General features: G+C 42.9%; 1 long non-coding RNA gene across 1 annotated transcript in view; it reads left to right on the top strand.

Annotated features, from left to right (window-relative positions):
* The first annotated feature begins 788 nt into the window (after positions 1–788).
* The window catches only part of LOC143170395 (uncharacterized), a 41589-nt gene continuing 16268 nt past the window's right edge, over positions 789–26109 (top strand). The window contains exons 1-2 of the long non-coding RNA XR_012997047.1: positions 789–1003; positions 4908–4964. This is a non-coding gene — a long non-coding RNA (uncharacterized LOC143170395). The remainder of the gene's footprint in view (positions 1004–4907; positions 4965–26109) is intronic.

The following is a 26109-nucleotide window of genomic DNA, read 5'->3' as shown; positions in this document are numbered from 1 at the left end:
TGAGGAGGGGGATTTCTGCTGCACGGTGTTCGAACACTCAGACACGGCAATATTGTAAATTGCAAATTGAAGTGCCAAAACCAGTCTGTCCTGTACAGGTCACTGAAGTCGACACAGCTCTTGCCTGAAAGCATTTGTAATCTAAAACCCCAGCACTATTCCCATTGAAGGTAATGACAAAACTCCATGTGATTGCAAACGGAACAGGATTAGGCCCTAACTAAATAAAAGGTGCTTTTTCCCTCCCCCCTTTTTTTTTTGTCACCAGATACTCCTTACCTATGACAAATTCAAGTAACTTCTGTTCAGGAATCTCATGACCTAATTTTGTCTGAAAAACTTCTTTATGCAGCGTTCTTTCCTCACTTTAAAGCAGGTTTGGAAAGACAAGATTTGAAAGAGAATTCCCATCTGTTATTGAAGCATTTAATCATTCTTTAAAAGCCAGTGCAGTTTTATTTTCTCTGGGGAGCGAGTAGCATTAGCTGAAGCATAAAGCAAACTAGACCAAGTGTAGAAAAAACTCACCCTGATGTCCTGTTTGACAAACTGACCCGCAGGTCACAACCTGAGTTTATTGATCTGTGGGGCCTTGTCTGGGTGTCGGACATGTTTTCTGGACTTTGGTTTCAGCTGCATTCCTGACTTCTGAAAGAGTAGGGGGTGTGGATTTCTACTAGGAGTAACCACTGGGAAGGAAGTAATGTTCATTAAGTGTGCAGGCAGTGCAGGACTAAGCATGCTCAGTGAAAAAGCTTTTCTCCTTTGCCTGTCAAGCCCTATGTTTGAACTCATTCCAGAATGCCGGATTTACTTTTCACGAAGAAACAGTACCTGGCTGGACTGCATTTTTCTTTCCCTCCTTAGTCACCGGAAGATTGGAAACAATATTCTTTTGATGATCAGTGCACTCTCAGTAATGCAGCGTGCCTGCATGCAAGTGTGAATCTTGCAGTGGAGAAGGAAGACAAACTTTGCTACCTGTGAAATGAAGACTTCTTAGGTCAGTAAGAGGGGTGCAGAGAAACTAACTTCTCGAGCAGCTTTTGACTTTTAACTAATGCTTTTGTTTTCTGCTCTCCTGTATCCCTTCCCATCTTTAGCAGAGCTGAACTTTTAGAAAAGTTTAGCAGCTTTCTGATTGTTCAGCCTCTCTGATAAGGTAAACTTCTTTTAAGTGAAAACGTTACTTACGAGAAGATTTGGGGGAGCTGAGCTTAGTTTTTGAAAACTTGAGTTGCTGGTAGCATAGAGGTTTGTTTTCTTTGCTTTTCCTTTTCTTTCTTCTTTTTAGTGGTTCCTATAAATGCAATCCTTTGCTTCCAGTGTGTGTGTTTTAAAAGACTGTTCCCCCTTCTCTCCCCGCCCTCTCCCTTAGAGCTGAAAATGAGACTCGTTCTTGAATAATAAACTCTGTATGTTATCAAGCAAATCTTGTGGCTTGTTCATGTGATCATTTCCAGCCTGAGCATAGATGTTTTGCCTTTTAATACGTTTGCAGTTCTTTCTGGAAAATGAATTGCAAAACTGTTAGCAGAGGGGTGAGAGAAAGCAATTTTACTTGATAAGACCATGTTTTAACGTAGTAGACTATTGCACTTTTAAATTTTTAAGTGCTCTCTACTTTTTGGTTTTAAAGACATATATAGAACTCCTGTCTCTTGAGGTTTTGAAATATTCCCAACCTTAGAAGGGGGAAGGAGAATAAATTTTTTTGAGACTTTGTGCTGCCTAATGAAGATTTTTCTGAACATAGGCCAAATGGTCAAGAAACAAAATGACCACTGAATAAGAAGTGAAATGGACTTAAATAATTAGAAACTGTCTGTAGTTAATGATTGTTTGAAGTAGGTCAGAAACATTTGGCAGTTTCTGGTGTTAAATTTTGTCCTCCGATGTTCTTCAGAATGGTTATATTGCTTATCAAAAGTTAGCATTTGATTTTGTAAGTGTGAAGAGTCTATACAGCCTTCAATATCTGAATTATATGAATTTTATAAACTTGAGATAATTGAAGAAATAACTATACATGCAAAGGTAAAATCTTTGTGTTTGAAGGCTATATATTTATTGTTTGGTTATTTTAAACTGGAAGTTGATTTCCCATGCAAAGGATCTCAGTAAGAAAAAAGGGTAGCAGGTTAGTCATGATGCGTACTCCTAGTTACAGGATTAGGCGTGCATAATGTCTTCGCAAACTACAATAGGTTATGCTGCTGCTCACCACTCTCAGCTGAAAAGTCTGCAGAGCCTCAGCATCTCTTCTTTGCAAAGGGCGAGAGTAGGGCAAAAGTAGAAGTGACTGGGTCTCTCGGCTGATTCCCGCCGGGATTACCTGCCGCGTGTACATGGAGGGACGGGGAGCCGCTAGGCCAAGCAGAAGGAATCTGCAAATGACCAGAGCTGAAGCTCTCTGATCTTTCCTTATGTTTACCCCCTGAGATCCAAGGAAGTTTTTGATGAGAGAAGGCTGGGAAAATTTCTTTGCATTTTTCTTCTTCTTTGATTTAGCAACCTGCAGGGGATTATGGAGGCGGTCAGGGTTGTGCTGCAGATGGACACGGACTCGGTGTGGCCACAGCCTGGTCTCTCCCCTCTTTGCACGCAATGCCTCCATTTCCTTAGCTGTGAAATGGGGAGGGTGACTGGGAGGGTCTTTTGGGAAGGTACTTTGCATATTTATAGAAGAAAAATGCCTTGTACTTGCAGAGAAGTGATAAGCCCAGGCTGCAAAAGTGCACATCCAGATGTGAGTTTTGAACACTAACTTTTGGACCTCAGGTCCACAGATTTAGCTTAGACCCTTTTAGTGACAAGGGAAAGGCAAAATATTGTCCTTATCCAGACACAAACAACATGGCCTCCCTCATGCTATTGTTAATTTTCAGGTATCCAAATCCAGCAGCTTTGTATGAATCCATTTCATGTGCAAAATGTAATTAGGGACAGGAAATGTTTTTGGATTATTTCATTTCCCCTCCTAGGGTTGAGATTTTGCAATTTATAGGCTTGTAGAAGTTATAAGTGGAAAACAACTCTTAGGCCGTGGAGCCCAGATCTTAACAACCCTACCTGTGATGTATAATAGTAAAGTCCATTAAATGAGTATCAGCCAGATTTTGGCCAATAAACCATTTAGCCTCTTGCCCATCTTTATTTTCATCCTTCATCTTCCCAGGTATTCCCAAGGCAGGTCCGCTACTGTTCATTGGTTGAATTTAAATCCTTCTTTATTTTTAAAACAGGAGAGGGGAATTCCATAGTTCTTGGAAAGGCTCAGGTCTTTCTAAGGTTTCATTTACCTCCAGAGTGGAGCAAGCTGTTGCAAATGTGTGTAGCACAGTTTTCTGTCTGTCTTTCATTTGTGTGCTGAATCCTGGCTTTTTGAACAACTTAAATGGGGAAAAACTTACAATGCGTCTCCTCCTCTCTGAGTTCCGTCTGTGATCTTGCTCTTTGAAATGGAGGTATATCTTCTGAAACCAGCCATAATCAATAGGCAGAGGTGAAATGTGAATAGAGAAAGCAGGAGGTGCAGGAATGGGATATACCGTATGGCCCTGAGCAGTAGGTTACCTTTGCTGTGAGTCTGTTCCTGTCCCGGGATGTGCAGAGCAGAAGCACAATGGTCTTGGGTTTCTGGAGCAGTTAATTGTGGCAGCTTCCTTGCTTCAGTCCTTACATAGGGACATCCTACTAAGGCCTTTTTTGAAGATGGTGGTTGCTCAGAGCATTTTGAGTATCAGGATGTCAAGACCCATCTGAAACACCCTGGCTAAGTCACTCAGAAAAGCAAGCCAGCTGGTATCCGGCACTGCTGTAGACAAACAGACCCCAAATGGGTGTATCTCTAATGGGTCATTCGTGACCTACAGATGCTAAATGTGATCTGTTCAGATAATGTACCCTTGTGATTATTGAAATGTTCTCCAAAACTGGGCAGGACTTCCCATATCGCTAAGTGCAGTGAAATACAAAACAAATAGGGGATGATTTATTTTAGAGAAAGCGGCACTGATGACATTGCATCTCTTTTGAGGAAGCACAGAATTTGCACTACATGTCAGAATGCGCAACTGTACATTTTCATGTCCAGCATAGAAGTGTGGGGCAAAAGCTGGTAACGGTACCTCAGGCAGTATTTTGGAGTATCGCAGCCAGTAATGTGGATTATCGCCCTGTGCTTTTGTCCTTGAGAAGAACCAAGGAACAGCAGGGCACGTCATTGTAGGCTGTTCTGTCTAATGTTTGTTTTGAGGCAGATGATCTTGGTCATTCTTGGGAAGATCTTGAATGTGCCTTTCTTTCCCCACTTTCCCTGTCCCCAAGAGTAGCGTGTGAAAGTAGCTGCAGGGAATGAGCCAGCCTTTTTTTTTTTTTTTAAAAAGGCATTTAACCTTTTCACCAGGGGAGTTTTCACAGCTCCACCGCTCCGGAGGAACCACATCTCAACCTGTCCCCTCAGTCACCTCTCGCTGAGATCTGTTCCTGAGCCAGTCAAAGCCACACGTAGAGCGTCAGTGCCCAGGATTACTGTAGATACAGCTGAAGAGCCAGGGGTCTGCTCTGCTGAAGAGCTTAAGTATTGCCTCCTCCTCTCCATTGACCAAAGTGAAGCAAGCTCTTTCTTTTCTCTGTGCACTGGTGGGTTTGAGGAGGCATCCAAAGATGCAAAGGCCTTCAGAGCAGAAGCAGCAAAACATGGATGAGTTCTGAGGAACACTTTTCCTCAAGGTGTTGATTTTACTGTAATTTTTCCTAGAAGGCAGCGAGATGCTGCAGGTATTGCCACATCATTGCTACGTCTTTGAGTCATAGGACAGTGACTATAAGCAAAAGACAATCCTTTAGTGCAGCACTGGTGAATTCCAGTGAATAATGGTGAATTCCTCCATTTATTTTTACAGGTAGCAGTGGAAATGAAAACAATTCTATTTACGATATTGTTCACAGACTCCACAAATGTAAGTACAAATATAGTTCAGAACTGCACTATATTTCACCATAGGTGGAAGTGTGAGTCTAATGATCAAAGAACAATACACGCGTTAATGTTGTGTGGGTTTTAAAAAAAGCAAACAAACAAGGAGGCTAGGGAAAAGTTACATATTTGACCTTCTCTTGCTGGCTTTGCACAAAATCAGGGTTCATTTGGATTTAGATCCTGCTGTATTTGGGCCAAAGTTGTCTCTGGAGAAGTCTGGGAGGGACAGAAGAGGAGAAAAGCTTTTATCTCTGTCTATTGAGAAACCTCCCAGGTAGCAATGTCAAAAACTCCTGTGGGACTGAGGAGTTTAAGTCCTATTTTTAGAAGCATTGTGGGAGCTTAAATCAGGCTTTAAAGCTTTTAGGAACCTGAAAACACAGGTAGGAACCCCGTGGGATCTATGAAGTGTCTGAACAGGTTATGTGCCTCACTGAGAGTTAATACTTAACTCACCATAGGGGTGTTAGTAAAAACCACTAGACTTCTGCATGAATCTTCATGTATCCCATATCCTTATAAATCTTGTATCACCTCATTTCAGAGGAACTGTGGTTCATAAATACTGAGGCCTGAGTTTAAGGTTCTCAATGGATGTAAGTGATTTTGAATATATTATCCATTGCTTTAAAATCACAAGTGAAAATAATGAATGCAACGCATAGTATTAGTGTCTATTGGTGCCTCCTGAACTCGCTTCTGTGTTCACCGAAGTTCAGGGGATTTTTTGTCCGAAGCTTCAGTTTCTGCCACTTGAGGTTGGAGAGGGCTGCAAAATTTAAGCTGAAGTTCAGTGCAGATTCTGATCACTGTAGAAGTTCGTGGGAGTTGCAACCTGGGCCAGAATTCAGCATCTGGAGCTCCTTCCCGGGCAGAGATGCAAACAAGCAGAATTTTCTGCATCGATATGCAAATTCTCCGAAGAAATGGGTGCCTTTCTGAATTGCTTCTGTGTTGCTGTTGGGGTTCAGGTGGTTGAAAAAATGAGCTTTGTGTTCACAAGGCAGCAGGGACTAGGGTTTCTCCAAAGTGCCTTTGTTTGGGTATATGTAAAGCTATCAATGCGTCATTCTTTCTGCTTCAGCTGTTAGAGACTCCCATCTTCTCTATTGATTTTACCCAGAATGCTTACTGCCCTTGAAGGTGTGACCTGTACCTCAGGCTAATTTATTTCTGTCATGGCTGCAGCATTTTTTAGAGGGCAGCGGGGGTAGGAGAGAGAACAATGAATTCAACATGGATTATAAATCCCAAGTCTGTAGCCTTCAGACATTCCGGTACATACCCGGCTCCATTCTCCCATTTGGCATTCTGCACGGTCTTGGATTAAAAGAGAGGAAAAAAAAAAAAAGGCATTTGTATAACTAATCAGGTGAGCCATTCTGGGGTAATCCCTTTGGTCACACATACTGGCATGTATATTAAAATTTTGCTAGGCTTCTAAACCATTTACAATGACCTCCTAGTTTATGAGCCTGAATGAAGTCTCACCTTGATGGCCTAGAAGTGTTTTGGATCTGAGCACTGTTGCTTTAATCTATTGAAATTTGTGTTGTGGAATGTGGATGGACAAAGACTTTGTTTTTGTGCTGAAAACTCATTTTGGACCATGGTGGTGGGGGGTGTGATGGATTTTTAAATTTAATTTAATTTTATTTTATTTTACATTGTATCGCATATTCTTCCCTGTTCAGTTTTTATTGGCAGTAATGTGAAACTTAAATGATGTGTAAGCACAGAAGTTTAAACTCTACAAATACTGAGCTTAAGCACCTGGTCCCTTTCATTATTCTATTGAAGTAAGTGGGGTTTGCTCTCATGACCTGCCTGTGTAGCTGAAGTCTTTCCCTCCTGCCCCGTGCCATTCATCAGTAGCGTAGGATTTCTCTAGGGCAAACGTGTTGCTTCCAAGTTCCTCCACAGAAAGGCTGAGCATCATGTGCTGCAGTGGGATGTGGAGAACTTTGTCGGAAAACTTTGTTGGACTGGTACCGTGTCCTGGGGACGCATGCAAGGACTGGGATAGATCGTGCGGTGTTTTACGGACCCCCTCCTCCCACCTTGCTTGGGTTTTTGATCGATAGCCACTGAGTCCTCTGAAACTGGAGGCACAAAGCAGTGAACCCTGGATCTCCAGTATGATGATGATGATGATGATATTGAATGTTTTGCTGGACTGACTGGTTGGGCTCTGCAGTTCAGACCAAAGTGTGGTGTTCAGGTTTGAGTCCATTGAGTTCTCCAGCAGAGGAGAGGCAGCTTTAAGGAGCTATATCAAAACACGAGCTTCACATAAAGCAAAGTTACTGCCTTCCTTGGAAATTTAGGGCTCATGCTTCAGAACGGTTGACCCAGGAGTACCTGGCTCGGGGTTACTGCTGTGGGTCAGGGCAGTGAGGCCAGCTGGGAAGGTCAAGCTTCAGAGGAATGCAGAGTGCTCTGGAGTTGAAGCGTATGAGATTTCCAGGTGATTTGCTGGGAGCTGCTGCCGCAGAAAGCACTAAATTAGCCCGGTGTTGTGGCTGATAACTGAATTTAGTGAAACTTCAACCGGTCTGGCCTGAATTCAAAGTTTATAGTTAAATCTTGTTACTTGCCATGTGATTTGGGTTCCAAGTGGGTCCATGTCGCACAGCCATAAATGTTTGTTTTTCTTTCCCCAAACATTTTCTGCAGTGAATCACTCGGAAGCATTTCTGCAGCACCTACTGCTGTAGAGAGGAAAAGTGGAACAGGAGGTATCAATTCAAAGGAGAAATATGAATAAAAAGAAGGTTTATGATTTGTGCAAGGGGCAAAGGGGTGCTATGCCATAGGGAGTGAAATGGTCCGTTGGTATAAAGCGTATCTTTTCGCCCCTCCACTTTCTGCATTGTGGCAAACGTATATATATGACCTCCGCCAACACACTGGTTATTACTCACGGAACAAAGCAGCCAGGGCTGGGCATTCAAGCATGTAGTCTCCTTGTATCTTGGCATCTTTGTGTTTATAGGTCTCACTCTTTTTACTTTGCCCCTAATGGCAATAAAGTATAACAAGATCCGGTCTTTTCATAGCATTGTCACTCTCCTAAAACAGAGGGAGGGAAGGAGGGAAAGAAAGGCAGTTCCAGCACAGAAAAGACCCTGTGCTCCTGTAAATGGTTTCTTGGGCCTCCAAGGAAAACCTGAAAGAGAGGGAGAAATACAAATACTTAACTGAAGCATGGTAGCAGCCACCCTTGTGATTTAGCACAACGTCTTGGGGTTTGATTTGTCTCTCAGTAGTAACAGATCCAGAGACTAACTCTGGCTAGAACCCATCTCATGAGGTTTTTTTGTAGCAAATCACTGGAGAAGAGTTGCCCAAAATGTTATTTCCCCAATTTTTCCACGAGGGTTGTATTTTTAGTTGAAAAGGGAAAATACTGGGTAGTTTACAGCTTGGAGGGAAACCTTAAGATTTCAGTGTTTCTTCCACACTTGTGTCGCCACCATCAAAATGCTTTTGTGCTTCAGGTATAAATCCATGTGTGCAGCTTGGTTACTGTCGTGTGCCTGTCCCTCCACGAAACTCATGTCTTGGCAGAGGCCTTCAGTTTTTGCTGCAGAGGGTGTTGTGGGATAGGATGAAGGTTTCTGCTGTGGACAAGTTTGGCTTCTTCTGAGGCTCAGTTTCATCTTAGCATCATTATGGCCTTTCATTTAATTTGTATTTTCTCCCTGCCATGTGGGATGGCACCCACTGGACAGGTTTGGAAATTCGAAAAGAAAAATATAATAATCAGAATGCCTAATACCCTCAATTGAGTTTAACCCCTCATTGTGTTAAGTGCTGTTATGTACTGAGTAAGAGTCCATGACCCTGAAGACACGGCAGGCAGGAGGTGGCAAAAGTGACATGTTATTATTGCCGGTTTGCAGATGAAGAATTGCCCAGGGTGCCTGATCCACACTGTTTCGCTGGCAGTGGAGCGAGGAAGGGAAAATCAGATCTTGGGCGGGAAGATGACCAGATTTTTTGGTTTGCTATGAGCCTCTGAGGGGTCACCGTCATTTTGGAGTCTGTCACTAGGCAGTGTTGCAGCTCTGCTTGCTGCGGTTAGTTTTCTGTAGGAATGTGCTTGCTGTCCTCTGAGTCACTGGTGGTGGCGGTGCCTTCCTGAGGAGCTGCTTTGCAGTAGGAATTCTCCTCCTTTGGTTTTAGAAACCCCTCAGAGCCATCAGCACTGAAAACATGTCTGAATCCAGTTCACGTTTGCTTCATGTCTGCTTGCTGTTCTAGAAGTCTTGTGATTTTTCATCCTTTACTGTCTGTCCTAGAAAGGTATTTGTGTGCCCAGTTTAACCCCAGAGGCAGCCTCATGTCAGTGATGGGAGAAATGAGTCCCAGGGCTAATGGCAGAAACAGAGAGTACTAGCATGTCAAAGAAATACTGCAGATAAGATGTATAAGGTGTAGTGGGAGATTTTAAGAGTGAAAAGCATTTCAGTAATGCAGCTGGGTGGTTAGTATTTAGTATCTTATAAACCAAAAACATCAGTCAAATTTTCCAGCGTGCAAACGAAGGAAAAAATACCTAAAGCTGGGTCTGAGAGAGATGCTTTGCAAAATAATTTTATATATGAGAAGGCCTCTCATATGCTTCCCAGATGTACAATCCCATATGTCTGTTCTGTTAGGCTGATTATGGAATACATGCATTTATAGCTCAGAGCAAAGGGAGAATTGATTTCTTTCTAGAGTGGTGTGGATATCGCTGTGTTCAAGATAATTAAACATTAGAACTGAAATACACACTCACAGATCCACCCTGGTGTTTTGGTGACTGCGGATGAAACTTTTGGGTGTAAGTAGTGCATATGTGATGCTTGTGATACTAGGCAGCTTAAGGTTTTAATTTGTTGTATCCAGTCCTGCAGGTATGTGTGCGAGTAACTTGACTCACAAGAGTAGTCCAAAGAGGCTACTTACTGCTTACATGCCGGAGCTGTATGCATCTGAATCCCAAGAGATCCTGGCCTAAGTGTAGTATGTCTTGTACATTCAGTATCATTGCTCCAGAGAGCTCACTGTTCAACCTGACAAGACAAAGGGTGTATTATTACACGTTTAGACGTAAAGAACCGTGGGCTTGTCTACACTGGAAGAATCAGAAGTTAATTCATATTAAACTAATGATGCACACATAAAATGCATTAGTTAAACGGCACTGAACGCCTTTGTGGTCACTCTTGTTCATGGTGAAAGGGATTTCTTTTCGTTTAAACTTGATTCGCTTCCAAAGTAGATTTAGTGAAACCTAATTAAAGCCACTTTGATTGTGAAGTAAAAAGTCTATACAGGGATTTAAATGGTGCTCGACTAACTTACCTCAAAAACTAATATGGTTTCATTTTTTTGAGTGCTCTGGTGTAGACAGACCATCTGGCACAAAAACGTTATATGCTTTGTCGAAAGTCCGCTTTTGATTTTATCATTCGCTTCTTGTAGTATTTGGAATTTTTGCCTTTAAGACTGAGCTCCAGCATAATGTGCTAATTTCAGCTTTCATAAAATAAAAAAGGCATGATTTTTTGCAGATAACATCTTTGAGAATATTAACCCCAAAGGTGTCAATATCTGAATTCAAGTAATTTTAGACTAATTTTAAAGGTGTACTTGCTTTTGAAAGTTCGGGTTTGTAAATGCTGAAGATTATTCGGTACCCTGGAGGGAGTGATGGATATTGAATTCTAGTCAGTGTCATAACTGGAAATCTAATCTCTGTAAAATCGAGCTCATGGCTTAGCACTGAATTATTCCATATGTAGAGGAAAAACAGCTTGGCTGAGCGATATCCATGGTTATGATGAAATTCAGTTAGGCGTGGGTTTGAACCTGTCCAAGTCTGGCTGAAACTCCTAAACGTGAGCACACACAGGGAACTGAGTCCAGAGCATTTGGAAGCTCAGGCTAAAAGTAAAAAAATGGAGCACATTACATGGCTGAATGTGTAAACAGACTCTGTTCCATGCAGTATCCAGGCTTTGGGCTACAGAAAGCAGGTAAGCTGTAGCCCCTTCCCATCAACACATGCCTGAGCTTTAGAGGCAGCGTGGACCCCTTGAACCTGAGCTAACAGGAGGCAGTACAGACTGAAGGCACACAGGACATGGCGATGAGTGTTCCTTGGCTGCAATTAAACCATAGAAATGTGTAAGTCTGTGTAATGGATATCTAAAGTTTTGCTATTGCTACTGTATTTAGAAATGGAGGTATTTGACAGACCCGTGATGGGTGGAGGTATAATAATTTTATATAGATTGGGACCAAGACAAACAGAAATCTGTTGGGTTTCGTTTCCACTTGTGTCGCTGGCTTCCTCTGTAAGCTTGAGGGGCAAGTAATTTAAGAGCTCTGTGTGTCTCAGTTTCTTCACCTGTCAGTTGGGGGAATTACTTCACAGGGGGATTGGAAGTATCATTATAATGATACTTGCAATATGCTTTCATATGCTAGGTAGAGGAGTGGGAGCGTTAACATGTACAAGAGAAAAAGAAAAAAGTAGGTTATCTTGTCTGAGCTTGTCATGCTTCTACTGTGTCAGCAAACTCAGGGAGACAAGAGAAAGGAGAGAAAGAGAGATCAAAAGAATACATTAAATTAAAAAATAAACAGAGAAAGTTAAACTTAAAGTGGCAAGTAAGGAATTGCCTAGGACCTATTCTGTGCTTAGCTGCAGTAACCTTGCTTTTCCATCATACGCCAAGATCTTTGTCATCAACAACATGTCACCAAAAATCACAAGGCCATCCCTGTGTCTACCATGTGGTCTTGAGCTCCTGTCAGCTCTGGTGAGCTGGCCAAGCTGAGATTGCTCTGCACGTGAACAAAGGCCTTTTGAGGAGAGTGGGGGATTTTTCCCTGGTGATGGAGAAAGCTGGGATCCCTCTCCCTGGACTGGTGTGGGACCTGGTCCAGCTCAGATGCTCAGAGAGCTTCCCTTCGCTTTCAGTAGGACTATCCGTATTTGTTATTTGTGGCACATTAGGATGTGAGGTGCAGCGGCTCCGTATTGCAGTGGCGATGGCAGCAATAAGGTAAGGATTGTTACACCGTGTCCTTGCCTTGTACCTTGTCACCAGTAGTGGTGAGTGGCACGTGCTTAGGGAAAGACTGTGTGAAAGTGGGGTTTATATGTCCTCCCAGCTCTCAGCAATCCGTACTTCAGGGACTCCCTAAACCACAGGCTGCATCTGGTGTGACGCCTAAGGCTAATGTTGAACTTTATATAGTCTTATTTCTATCACAGGCGTGAGAGAGTTGATTTACCTTTCTGTGCTTGCAGTGATACTTCTCTAAAAGCTGCTGCAGTTACACAAAGCAGCAGTATTGGGAAACAGCTTTCAGAGTCTGCATTTTTTTCCTCCCTCTCTGTTGCGGTGGGAGCAAAAAGTCTCTATGCGGGATAGCTGTTTCCTCTGAGCTTTGTCAACACGTTCACACTAGACTGGGCTTCTGCACAAACGTTTCCCTTGGCTTCAAAGTCCATGTGTAAAGAAGGCAGCTCTGTAATGTGGTACTGTTGTGCATCATGTTGCGGTAGCTCAAGAAGCGGTGCTGTCTCCTGTTGGGGGACAGATCAGGCAGATTGATGTGCTGCCTTCCCATTTGTGTTCCTACAATATGGATTCATTTCTGGAAGTGGTGAATGTGTGTTGCAGTCCTTCAGAGTTGCTGCCGTTTGGCATCTTTTGACAAACAGGCCGCTGACGTGCTTTCTCAGCTGTTTGGACACAAGGAAGAGATGCAATCTTTCCTTTTTTGTCCTTTCCTTACCCTGTTTGTTTTGAAGGCGCACTCTCTTGGGTAGTTAAGATGACCAGACATAGTTCTCAACTGTGGTTATATTCCATTTAGTTTAATCTGCTCTGTCTGATCATGAAACAGGCCAAGGAGTCTTCATATGCAGATCTATAATACGGCAAATTTTCCGTATAAAGTAGACTGAGAAGAACAAAAAGCACGTGGGGGAAAATTTTTGACAGTCAATATATGAAGGGTTAGTTATATTTTTACAGAATTATAGGTCAAACACTAGGTTGCCGAAAGCAATCATACCAGCTGTAATCTTCTTTAACTGTATCCAGTCAGAAAAGATGAAAACCTGTTTTTCTGCCTTTGAAGAATGGAAATATCTTTTTCCATATCCACTTTGACCAGATTCTGGATCCACTCAGCTAAATCATCATAAACAGAGTGTGATGGAAACAAATTACACCATAAAGCTTATCCTAAAACTCTGCCTTCTGCACCTTCAGCAGCTGGGTAGTTTTTGAAGAAAAAGTGCTCAATTTGCATCCTAAGCCTCCTCAGACTGCATTATCTGTGGCAAAGCTGGACTACTTGGAACCGTGGGCTGTGCGGTATAATCTTATTTTTACACCTGGTCAGACTGTTTTACTGTGTGTCGTCTGAAATGCACCCTTCCTTTTTTAAAACCACAAGTAACCACAAGCTTCCGCTAAAGTGCCGGAGAACAGTAAGTTTTCAAACGGACTGATGAGTAAATAAGAGAGTGGCAGGAATGTGGCAGAGACCTCTTGGAAAACAAAGGGGAAGATGGCATCTGTAAGAGACCTTATTAACATAAGTGCCTATTCCCCAGCCAACCGAACTGCAAACACCTATGCTGAGAATAACACAACCCAAATGCAGGAAAGCCAGCCGCTTTAAATGTGGCGGGCAGGACTTGAAGCACACACTTCTCAAAGACGTTAGGAACAGAGCATGGAAAGTGCTATTTGCTTTGTGGTCTGCAAAATCTTGCAGCGTGGGGGAGAGGAGGAGGGCAGCAGAAACATCAAGCTGCCTTACAGCAATTTGTGTGTCACTGGCAAAGAAATGGGGTATGGAAAGGTAGGCAACTCTCTGTATTTATGTTTTAATGCAAATTGAGCCACTTGTATGTGTAGTAGCAAGAACGTTTTGGACGTATTTTAGCAGATTTTTGTAGTGGTGGTGTTGAGGAACTGGATAAGGTCTGTAGAGAGATACAGTGATGAAGTAATGGGATCTCCTTCATCTTTCAAACCTTACTATCTGCAAAAGGAGGTTATTTCACCCAAGAAAACTTTTTGGAAGGCGTGGAGCTTCAGACTCATCCAAGTGCCTGAGGATTTTGCATACTATTTCTGTAGATTAGAGCCACAGGACCTGATCAAGTTGACCGTCATCACAGACACCAATGAAATAGGGAGATTAACTTGTACAAATGCTCTCTTGCTGAGACAACTTTTCATCTTCTTGCCCAGTACGATGGTCTTTCTACTTCTTGAGCAATAGCAGGGTAAATCTTAACCAGCTATTTGTCAGAAGTTATGGAGACTGTGTTAAAATATTTCACCGAGGGCTGCTAGCAAGTGTTAGAGCCAGCTTTGATGAAAAAGAAAATGATCTGCCACTGTTGTGCATTAGAAGCACTAAGAAACATATTAAAAATCATGTCTGTCCAAGTAGCTCAATACTTTTTGATAGAAAACTGACTTGCACACAGTTTTAATTGCTGCCTTCATGGTGAGACTAAAGAAAGTAAACTTGTAAGATTCTGGTGTATTTGCAGAGTAGAGTAACCCAGAACTAACTTAGGGTTCCTCAGCAGGGTAAGCAAAATTCAGTGTTGCCATCTCCAGGGTTTCTAGCTGCTCTAACCGTGAGGAAGGGGCAAAGCATGGATGGGGAATTGGAAAAAGGTGTAGTGTGAAGCTATGAACTCTTGCTGCCCCAATTTTTCTGTCCATTCTGCATAGTAGACTTCTAATTCTGATACCCCTGTAGGTTGTTTCTTATGTAGCAATATAATAATAATAATAGCTCTGTTTCAATATAGTGTGGGTATACTAACAGCATTACTTAGCTTGGGAGTGATGAAGAACCAATTCAGCTGTGCTCTTCTTGTTCAGAGGCTGGCTTGCTTGCTGCTAGCTGAGGTGCTATTCCTGGTTGTACTGTACAGACACATGCGATGTTGTATAACAGAGCTCGTGTTAGTCCCCTTTACTTTTGTCCTAGTCATCATAAATAACGGTTTTAGAAGGGGAACTTGAGAAGAAGGTTATCCTGAGAAAAGGGCTCTAGGGAGATAAAGGTGACATATCACTTGATACAAAACAGATGATTAATGGTGAGGTTTGTAACTCCTACTTTGAAATGTTAGCATTTAATGAAAATGTGAGCTGTATCAGAGAAGATAATAATTTGGCTTTTAATTCAGAACTGCATATGGTAAGTCAGTAGTATCTACTGTATAAAAGAAAATTGGAGTTATTGAGACACCCTCCCAGCCTCTTTATTTTATGAATGCATTCATTATAGTGTGCTTAGTTGGTTGATTGTTAGCGATGCCATAAAATAGAGGCTATCTCTGGTGTTTACAGACTTCTGCTTGTTTTCGTGGTTCCCTGATTATGCTGTATATCTGCTTACCCTTCATGCCATCTTGTGAGGATGTCAGACCATCGTCAGTTGAACAGCCTGGTTCTTGTTCCTCTTAAAAGACTTTTTTCTCTTCTGTGCTTTTGTGCAAGCCAAATAGCAGCCACTTTCCATTTTACTAGTAGTACCTAAACTGTAAGGAAGGCTGGCCACTAGCCAATTCATTTAAGTCTCTAGAATAATAGTTTGCTCTCTAATGAATAGTCTGGCTTTAAATCTCTCCATTCAATTGTGGTGGCACTCCTGAAGTTGACAGGTACTTACAAGACACTGAGGAAAGGTCATTTGTTGGGTGTTAATTTCATTGATTTGTCCAGAGAACCTTCTAGTAATTCCTCTCCACTCTCTCAAGGCAAAAAAAAAGACAAAAAACCGGGCAGAAAATTCATTAATTTTCTCATATTTGCTTCAGAAGTCACAAATAATCCATTCTAGGTAAGCAGTTTCCTTCTTTTCTGCCGGTAAGTCTGAGTCTATCCAATATTACATGTATTGGTGGCCCATTATTTGTATTGGTAGTGCAGCAGCTGAATTTGGAGCTCTGTCAGGTCAGTTTTGCAAGCATGTCCAGAAGGAGTCACTGTCTGGCCCTAAGAGATTGTAATGCCAGTAGCCCTGAGAGGAAGAAGAAACCAAGGAAGAATGGATCGTTTTTCTGTTGTACAGACGGGGAAAGTTTTGATGGTTTGCCTGGGCTCACACAGGGAGTCTGGCAGAGTCGGTAATAGAACAAAATACCTTGAGGGCTAAGACAGTGTCAATAACTGTAGGGCTATCCTAATGCCTTCACGCTGGTTCTTTTGTATGTATCCTAGAGACATACTTTATATAGAAGTACGTTGCTTGATAACACTGTCTCCATGGATTTGCTTGTGAGTACATGATTTTATATTTTTATGTCTCTGCCAAATGTAACGGAATTCAGCTTCACAGTTAGCATCATCTTATTCTGAGCAGGGAAACCAAGGCACAGAGCAAGGAGAGGACTTGCCTTGGACATCAAATATATGTGCTAGTCTTGGACTGGAATCTGGGTGCTCCTTGGGACTGGCTTGCAGTGAGCTGGAGTAACACCACTGTTACTAGATTTATTGCTTACTTCATCCTCCTTCCCCTGTACCAATAAATCAAATGCTACCATTTTCTTCCTGAAGCTGGAACTTAATGAACTTAAAAGCAATCTGAGGAAGGAGTCCTGTAGTACAAAAACTGGCTGTGCTAATGCCCTGTTCCATTTGCAGAAGGAAACCAAGAGCAGTGGCAAAGTTATTTTTACTGTAACTTTAATTTACTTTAGACTGCAGCCACTGCCAGGAGTTGCCAGTCATATATTTCAAGAACTGGCTTCTTGATGTCCAGGAGAATAAAGCCTAGAGTGACTTGGACATTTCTTAAACCATGCTGGTAGGGAATGGCTCCTCTCTGCTAGCAGTGGTCAAGAATGGGCTTAAATCACATAGTTTTCGACCCAATTCTGAATTTTTCTTTGTAAACTCTTTGTACAGGGCAAGGGGAGGAAGGAGGTTAAAACTGAGTAAATCAGTGAAAGCACATTTCTGGTGGCCATTTCTAGCTAGCTGGCTCGTGTGCTGTCCTGGTTTCAGCTGGGATAGAGTTAATTTTCTTCCTAGTAGCTGGCGTAGCGCTGTGTTTTGGATTTAGCATGAGAACAATGTGATAACACACTGATGTTTTAGTTGTTGCTGAGCAGTGCTTATACTAAGTCAAGGACTTTTCAGCTTCCCATGCTCTACCGACTGAGAAGGCTGGGGGTGCACAAGAAGCTGGGAGGGGGCACAGCCGGGACAGCTGACCCCAACTGGCCAAAGGGACATTCCATACCGTGTAATGTCAGGCTCGGTATATAAGCTGGGGGGAGTTGGCTGGGGGGCAGTGATCACTGCTCGGACACTGGCCGGGCGTCAGTCGGTGGGTGGTGAGCAATTGCATTGTGCATCACTTCCTTTGTATGTTCTTCTATTATTATTATTATTATTATTATTATTATACTTTATTTTATTTCAATTATTAGACTGTTCTTATCTCAACCCACCAGTTTTCTCACTTTTACCCTTCCGATTCTCTCCCCCATCCCACTGGGGAGGAGTGAGTGAGCGGCTGGGTGGTGCTTAGTTGTTGCTGAGCAGTGCTTATACTAAGTCAAGGACTGGCTGGGGTTAAACCACAACTTGTCCTTTGGAAAAAAAGGAGGATGGAAAGGAGTGTGAAGTGGTTGGAGGAGAGAAACTTGATCGGTGTTTGTGCAGGGCCTCCCAGCATGCTCTAAGGGAAGAGCAGGGAAGAGCAGAAACCTGCTTGTGAATGTGGAGCTCCAGCTTCTGCTCACAAGTCACTGGAATTGCTCTTGCAAAGCTGAATGTGTATGAGAAGAGGGTGGCATACTGTTAGAAGTATGGCTTTGAAACAAGGCCGTTCAACATTAAAAATGCAAGGCTGAGTAAAAGATCCTTTATCAGAACTGGTCACAATAGCAGAGTCCAAGAGCTCTGTGGATCAGCCTTTGCAAGGGAGAGGATGGTGGTACAGAAGACGACATGGAAGTCAGGGTAGGAGAAGGGGACAAAGGGTTTAGATGTTGTAGGGTGAAAGCTAAGGCTAAGTTAAGAGGGCGTAGGAAGCTACCAGAATAAGGGTGTGCGTGGACCTGCAGGTGAGGCTGGGAAGTTTGAACCTGAAGAATAATACAGGAAAGAGTCAGTGAAGCAAGGAGTGCTGTGGTCAGAGCGGACCATGGAATGAATGGGAACGTTTCCCACTGTAGATAAGAGGAGAGCATGCCCGAGGTGAAGAGTTCTCAGCCCAGGGAAGTTATTAAGTGTCTGAATTCCTGGCGGCTGGCCTGAGGACATTGTTAAGAGAGGAATGAAGTCAAGCGTGGACCCCCACTATGACTTGGCTGAATGATATTTAATATTTAAGCCTTTTAAGTGGAGAGAACTGCGTAGGAGCACCTCTTAAAGAGGAAGGAATACAATCCCTATTGATGAATGGCGTGCGTTTTCCATGATTTTTGTTCAAAATGATACTAGCAAATTGGCTTAGTCTGAAAAGAAGCTTTGGAGAATTGCTGCTTTCCAGTTGATTCACAGGTCCTAATTACTCCTTCTCTCTCCCCATTTTACCCAGTGTGTTTTTACTTTTTGCTTTGGTTTGGTTGCAGCCAGGGATGGCAGAGTGCGTGGCTCTCAGGTGGTGCAGCATGAAGCTGATCGAGAGCAAAGTAATACCTGTTTTTCTTCTGCAGCAGTTTTACTTCCTAGAGGACAAAGCATTCTGTGTTATCCCTGTTTGATAGAGGGAAGTGAAGGACTGGAGAAAGGAAGTGACTTGTCACCCAGCAAAACGATAGTGTAGACAAAAATGGAACTAAGGTCTCCTCTTGACGGAGAGAAATCGGTCAGACTGTAGCATTTTCTCCGGGGTAGAGAATGGAAAGTCTATTTTAGAAATCGGTCATTTTAGAAGTCAGACTGTACCGGAAACTGAAGGTTATTTTGTAAGGAAAGAAAGCCCTAGTCCAAAGATGACTGAAGTCACTGGAATTCTTTCCATTGCTTTCCATGGGAGCAAATCTTTATTTAACAGTGGCTGGTAACAGGCAAGATAACACCTGACGAACTGTTTCCCATCTCAGTCCTCAGGCTCTGCAATAAATACTGCTCTTCACTTAAAGCATGGTCAGCTGTTAGATTTCCATACAGCAAATGGTCAATTGACTTCTATTTGAAGGGGGAGGGAAGAAGAAATGGAGGTGAGGGTAAATTGCAGCAACAGGCAGAACAAAAGTGAAAGAAGGAGGAAGCAGAGCGTGTTTACTTCTCACCTGCTACAAATTATCCTGCAGCACAGTGGCAGCAGAATGCAGGGAGGAGGAGGAGGAGGAGGAGTGGTGGGACAGGCGGCGGTGCAGCCAGCGTGCTGGGAACAAAAGGCTTTTCTGTCTCGAAACGCTGTGCGCCAAGGTGGAAGCTCCGTGCTCGTGCTGCAGCTCTTGAGTTTCTCTGGGCTTTGCTGTCACCAGACAGACACATACTATGGAAGGGTTCGGAAAGGCTGGCCCACAAGCCTGGGAGATCTTTTGCTCCCTAATGACACTCAGGCTGTGTCCTGCTATTGCTGGTCAGCGTTTTCCTTGCAGGCTTGTGTTACAGTTGTACCAGAACTCGTTCCATATTGGCGTTTGATCCTGGGAGAACGGGAAAAATCTGGTCAATACGGTTCTCATTAGCCAAAAAAGCTGTAACATGCTGGAGTCATTAGTAGTTTGTTGATTGAGTTAACCGTGCAAGGCGGGCTGCAATTGATCATCTGCATTCTCATTAAATATGCCGCAGTCTAGGAGAGTTTGTTATGAAACTATTTGGAGGACATGAGGAATCTTGGTTTCAGCCAAGAGCACCATTTTCAAAATATCTTTTGGCTTAAATCTCAAACTGTATAATTAATATCAGAGGTGGACAGAGGTGTAACGTAAAAATAATCTTTCACAAAAGTGTTACTATGCAGGGTCTTCTCTCAGCTCAACATGGGGAGGGAGATCGGGGCTGAAACTTGAATCCAAATCTAAACTTTCTTAGTGCTGCAAGAGGCAAGGGAAGTGGTGAGGGTCTGTGGCTAGAGGATTTCCATTTGGAACTGTCTAGTGGGTATTTGAAGGAAGGAAGCATTGCTGTGCTTCATTTAAAGATAATGAGGTATAGTAAGCCCTAACCAAAAGTCAAATTCACTTCATCTTTGCATTGCTCATAAGATAGTCAATAAGTTAAAAAGATACATATAGAGAGAGGTGATATAATTTCACTTTCAAGAAGTGGGTGAACAGGAATTGCTGAAGAGTGTTACCTTGAAAATATATCATGATCACTTTAAACCTTGTCTATGTCTTTCAGCTTTTGAAATGCTGAAGATCACATCTTGAGGGAATTTGTTAGAGCCTTTGAAGTATTTTTATGTTAGGCCCCTATGGCAGAAGATTGTACAGATCAAGAAAGTACCGAGTAGATTTATTCACAGAAAATGCATTTAAATTACCCAGCTATACGGGCACACATTCTTCATTTATAGCCTGGTGTCTGGTCTCTGAAATCCTCCCAAGAATTGAGGTCATAGAATTTGAAAATGAGCTTCTGTACACCATACTTCTGGCCTTTCAGATGTAATGTAGTCTGTACTGTGTGGTAAATTGGACAGAATTCAGAGAAGAGCAACAAAAACGATTAAGGGAGTAGAGGATCTGACTTACATGGAAAGATTAAAGGCATTACAAATTTGTGGCTTGGTGAAGCAGACTACTGCAAGTCATTGGAAGTTTCTGGAGACAGGAATGCAGCTTCAAAATCCCCGGTCTTGTCTAAACCTGTTTTTGTTTGTGTGTTTGTTTTAAAGCAAAATCTTTTTAGAGCAATATCCTCATCTGGTGTAACTTAGCACAGTTCCAGTGAAAACAATGGAGCTAAGGGATCTGTGCCAAATTATACTGTCTAAAAATGTGGCCCTTGCGCTTTTTTAAAACTGGCAACAGCGGGAGTGGAAGCAGTAGTTTAGGGAGGCAACTGGTGTTTTAACTCCTGCAAGTTAATTCCTGGTATATTCAGAATACAGAGCGGTTAAATGCAGAAGATACTCGGACATCTTTCTTCCGTAGGGCCTCGGCCTGTGCTGATGCCTGTACTGGGGCAAGAGTGCTAACGAGCAGAGCCGGTACCAGAAGGCTTAACGTTTTGTTTAATGCTTCAGCTGAATATTGGCAAAAAGATGGACTGAAAGGACACTTCTGTTACCTTTTTCTTCACCTGCTCTTGCAGAAACACAGAGAGCTTTTAATCCAGTAGAGGAAAGTCTAACGTAGTCCCAGAAAATGGAGGGACGTTGCCATGAGAAGTGCCGAGAAGCTGCAGGTGTAATCCACTACTGAATGTATATGACATGCCTCCTTCTGTGCAACATTTGCACAGAGGAGCGGTCTGTAAATACCCCAATTAGTGAGCGTAGCCTGTTGAAACGGGGTATAGCAGCTCATGTTTTCAGCCTTAGAAACCCTTAGCCCCGTCCTTGCTGAGTTGATCAAGATGGTGGCCGCTCTGCAGACACAAGGAACGAATTGTTCGCGATGGTCCATGGGGATTGAATTACAGTGAGATTGAGCAATTAAAAACGTGGGCTGACTCTTAGGAAAATTAGGTGTGAAGCACATTGTACTGCGAAATAGTCTCAGAAGGGAAGTGGTGGAGGCCCTGTTGCTTGGGATTTGGTACTTTTCATAAGGATGGAGAGTTAATTGAAGCATTATGGCCAGATTTTAACCGAGAAGTTAATTTCTGGCTCCCTTGCATGCTCCTTCTTCCAGCTGGGTATGGAGTTACCCTGTCCCAGGGCTGAAGTGCGGTGTGGCTTGGCTGCGCGTGGAGTTCAGAAGCTGCCACCTTTCACAGAAGTGATTGCTTTTATGAGATGGGTGAAGCTGCCAGAGAGCAGAGGAAGGAGATGGGAGTGCGGTAGCTTCTGGATGGAAGTTGCTACAGATATTGCTTTCCATTGTAATTCATGTGTGATCTTCACTGAGGGATGAAAGCGGCCAAACCTGTAAAACATAATTAGGACTAATTTTCAGTCTTGCCATTTGCACCAAAAAAAGCAAAAGCGCTAAAAGCGCCTGTGGAGACTGTGCTGCCCTGTTGCCTTCATCCTGATTTCTCTGGGTCAGGAGTGGGGCACAGTGACCTGCCAGATCATCCCCGTGATATCCAGCTCAATGGCTGAATAGAAAAAAAGAAGAAAACATAGCCCTCCTGAAATGAGCGTTTGGAAAATGGGGATTTTGAGTGTGTGAATGAGACAAACAGTCAGACAGGAATACCGAATGTGGACCGAAGATGCCAGGGGAATTGTTTCCATAGAAACACAACCATGGAGGCTCACATGGCTCCCCCATCTCAGACTTACAAATTCGTATGATTATCTTAATGGTCAACATAATGGATTGAAAAGAGGTAGGTGATTAGTAAAATTTGATCCGAGTTTGTTGCAGATGTAGGGAGCATTGTGCTGAAGTCTCTGTCTGATTGCAACTTAGAATGGCTCATATGCTGAGCGCGTATCGCTCTGATTTGCTGCAGTAAATCAGGATTAACTCCTGAGCAGTGAATGGTATCCTACTGGTGTCAAACAAAGGGAATCAGACCTAGTTTCTTTTAATTAACTTGAAGAAAAAAGGTCTACATTTGTTTCTTGATGCATTGTTCTTTCACCTTTGTTGTCCAGTCCTTTTGCATGGCTGCAGACGTAATCTTTTGCATGTAAATCAATACCATTCAGAAATGCCTCAGGAAATATTGTTCTGAAATGTACTCAATGGAAGCACATGTCTTTCTGTGCCAGAATTTATGGGGGGCCCTGGGAGTCTGTTTTCTTCATTTGTTCATGGAAATATTTCTCCTTGGAAAATGCAAGATGTTTAGGACTAATTTATGTTGCTCCAGCCCCTTCAAAGAAGCTAACACCTAAAAGTGGTGGGTTTGCATTGTATTGGTAGGCTTCTGGGTGTACTGTGGATGATGCCGTGTTTAAATGACTTTAGTAACATTAACAAAGGGCATTTAACTTTCATTTTTATGAAGTGAGGGTGTTCTAGGCTTTTATGGGGTGGCATTTCTAGGTTCTGTGCATGATCTGTCTTCTGGTGTGCGTAGTGTTTCCAGCTGAGGTTTTTGTGTGGTACTGTTGACCAGTCCTGCACAGGCACAAGCAGAGTGGGTTGCTGCGACGCTTCAGGAGTGGCTGGTAAGATGGTACTTCTGATGCGCTGGGAATCAGGAAGGACGAGAAACATCCTGTGGGAATACTAATTATCAGGGGTTTCTCGCCCAGTAACCGTATCCTGATAGCTCCCATAAACCCCCGAATGCAGCACCCATATGGGAGTCAATTTTCATGTGGGAGAAGAGGCTAAACTGTATAGTCTAGGTCTGAGCAATCCCAAATGAAACCCCGAGGTTTCAGACCGTAGTGCAGATGTGTGGCTTGGGCTCCTCTCTGCGAAAGCCCGTGGTGGCCTGGCCATCTCCTGTGATCCTGTAGTTTAAGCTGGGCTGAGCTGACTTGGTCTGTCTGATTGTTAAAGCAGCCAAAACTTCACAACCCACAAGCTTCATCTTTAATGATAGTCATTTGTGCTCTTTTTAGAAGAGAGACTGTCTGTGTGGAGGGGGAGAGAAGAGCGGGAAGTGGAGACAGGACAATTTTGTACACGATTTCCAGTAACTGATGTTTGTGAGGAACCGTCCCATTATCCAAGACACTAAAGGCTCTACAGCCAGAAAAATATGTGGTGTTATCTTTCTGGGCGCATGTGGGGGGAAAGCAAAATAAAGGCTAAAATTATGGGGAAAATGGCTCCCATCTTTCCTCCTGGTTTCCCCAACCTCTCAGAATTGTCAAAAAGTTTCTAAAGACCCTCAAAGCCTTAAGACTAGCCCAGCTCCAGGCTGGTCTCTTGGTAAGCATACATAATGCTCCTGCAGCTCCAAGAGGAAAACATCCGAGGTTTGGGAAGGGTCAGCCAGAAATGACATAGCTGCAAATATGAAAGGAAATCAAAGAACTGCAGGGTTCCGCCCAGGAGAGAGGAGAGCACGAGAGGCAGCCGGGCCAGCCAGCGCCGAAACAGGATTAACAGGAAGAGACGCCCAGAGAGAAGCATTTTTCCTCTCAAACTTCGTGTGTGTGAGTTCAGGGCTAACCTTGACCCATGCTTTCAATTGCCTTGTTTTGAAATGTCCTCCCTTGGACTAATTAGTGAGAATGCTCTTCCAGTGCTCCTAAGTTGCATGTTTTTGTGGTGAATTGAGTAGTGTTTGATATTTTTCTTAACGACCTGGATTGTAGAGTGACAGGAGTGTGCCAGTACCTCTGACAGAACCTCTGGATGATACTAAAATTAAAGTAACACCACCATTTATAAAGGAAAGTGGAGTGTTTCTGCATTTCCACAGGTGAAACCTGTAAAGTGTTGTCATGCAGACAATACGTTAATTCCTTGATGGCATTCCTTTCTCCCATACTGTGAGTTTCTTCTCCATACTGTAGTCTTCCAGGACTCTCCTCTTACTTCACTGAGAGCAGGGTGGCATTTACAAGAGCATGTAAATGACTTGGACTTCCAAGTCCTATTTTAAACAAAAAAAGTGCTTAAGGGCCTGAATTTGAAAGGTATTCAGTTGATAATGACAGGGATAGGTTGAAAATGAGATAAAAGCAAACAACAAAGGAAAGACTTGGTGTCTAGTGTCTCTTGAAATAAACGGGAATTTAGTGTTTCAGTGTTGCAGAAGATTCAGTGAGGTTCCTAGCTCTATCTTTAGGACCCTAAATGCCTTTAAGCTGCTGGTGACTTGTAAACCTATGTAAGCATTCCAGGCTTTTTCTATTTTCTCCCTTAAGCTTTAACGCAGAGGTAGTCAGCTTTCCTAACTCGGCGTGTATGTCAAAACATCCTACGTCAGGAACGCCACTGCTGTGCTGAGGGCTGTGCTGGTTGTGCAGGCGACACAACGGTACAGGCACCCTGAGCTCCTGTTAGCCTGTACTTGGCACAGGGATGCCCAGCAATCCTGCCTCCGGTGCTGTCATTTGTTGGGGACACGTTACAGGTCGAGGAGGGGAGTGTGTCCTGCCCTGCGCGTGTGCGGTGTGTGGCTGGGGAGGTAGTGGGGACCGCTAAGTAGCCACTCCTGATTTCCCAAAACAAGGAGAGAAAAGGTGCAGCCTCTACCCAAACCCTATCTCTGAGCAAACATCCACTCTATCGTGAACACTGTTGGTAAGTAGAAAGTTGTTAGTTTAATGAAGGTTTTTTTTTTCCCCCCGTCAGTTAGTGAGGAGCGTAGCTTGGACCAACTTTGTCAAGCTTTTAATCTGGGGAGACTTTTTGTTGCTGAACTGCCTCTGCACACAAAATGTAATTGGTTGCCAGCTCACACTTCCCTGACCCATTTCCAAAGCTATTTCATTTGATTGTGGTGGGTGATCTTTCTGAAATTATTTCTTGATTTTTATCTGAAATCCATTGATAGTGGTTATTTAAGCTCTTTCTGTGCTATCTGGTTGTTTTAATTTCAGGGAGTACATTGAGGAGTTTAAGTGTGTATTAGTTATCATATTGATGGATCAGCCGAGCAAGGAACATTTGGAAATTCGCATATTCTTTTTCATTGACCTATGATATTTGAAAAGCCTCCTGCATTCCATTAGCAGTTTGAACATCTATAAACATTTCTCAGTATGTTTAAGTTTTGTTTTGGAATAGTTTGAGTATGTACATGTAGATTTTTCCTTTAATCCATCCAAGAATATTAATTGCCTATTCGGTTTGCTGTTTGCCATTTATTTAATACTTTTCCTTTAAAGTAGTATTGGATTAGTTTGTGCTGAATCAAGTACACTGGTGAAAGCCAGTAAGATCTAGTGCACTGAAAACTTGCCTGAAAGCTGTGAACTATTGTGGTCTGTGACTGACACAGACATGACTTATATCCTGGGTCAAATTATGCACCTCTGCATCTCGCTTCACCCAACTGTAAAAGGGTGAAAGTAGCACCTCCCCCTCACGAATGATTTAAATAGTATTGGTACAATATGATACTAAAATT

This window comes from Aptenodytes patagonicus, chromosome 23 (assembly GCF_965638725.1).
Source record: "Aptenodytes patagonicus chromosome 23, bAptPat1.pri.cur, whole genome shotgun sequence".
NCBI lineage: Eukaryota > Metazoa > Chordata > Aves > Sphenisciformes > Spheniscidae > Aptenodytes > Aptenodytes patagonicus.
The sequence above is the reverse complement of the archived record's forward strand: the minus strand, read 5'-3'. Positions and strand labels throughout refer to the sequence as shown.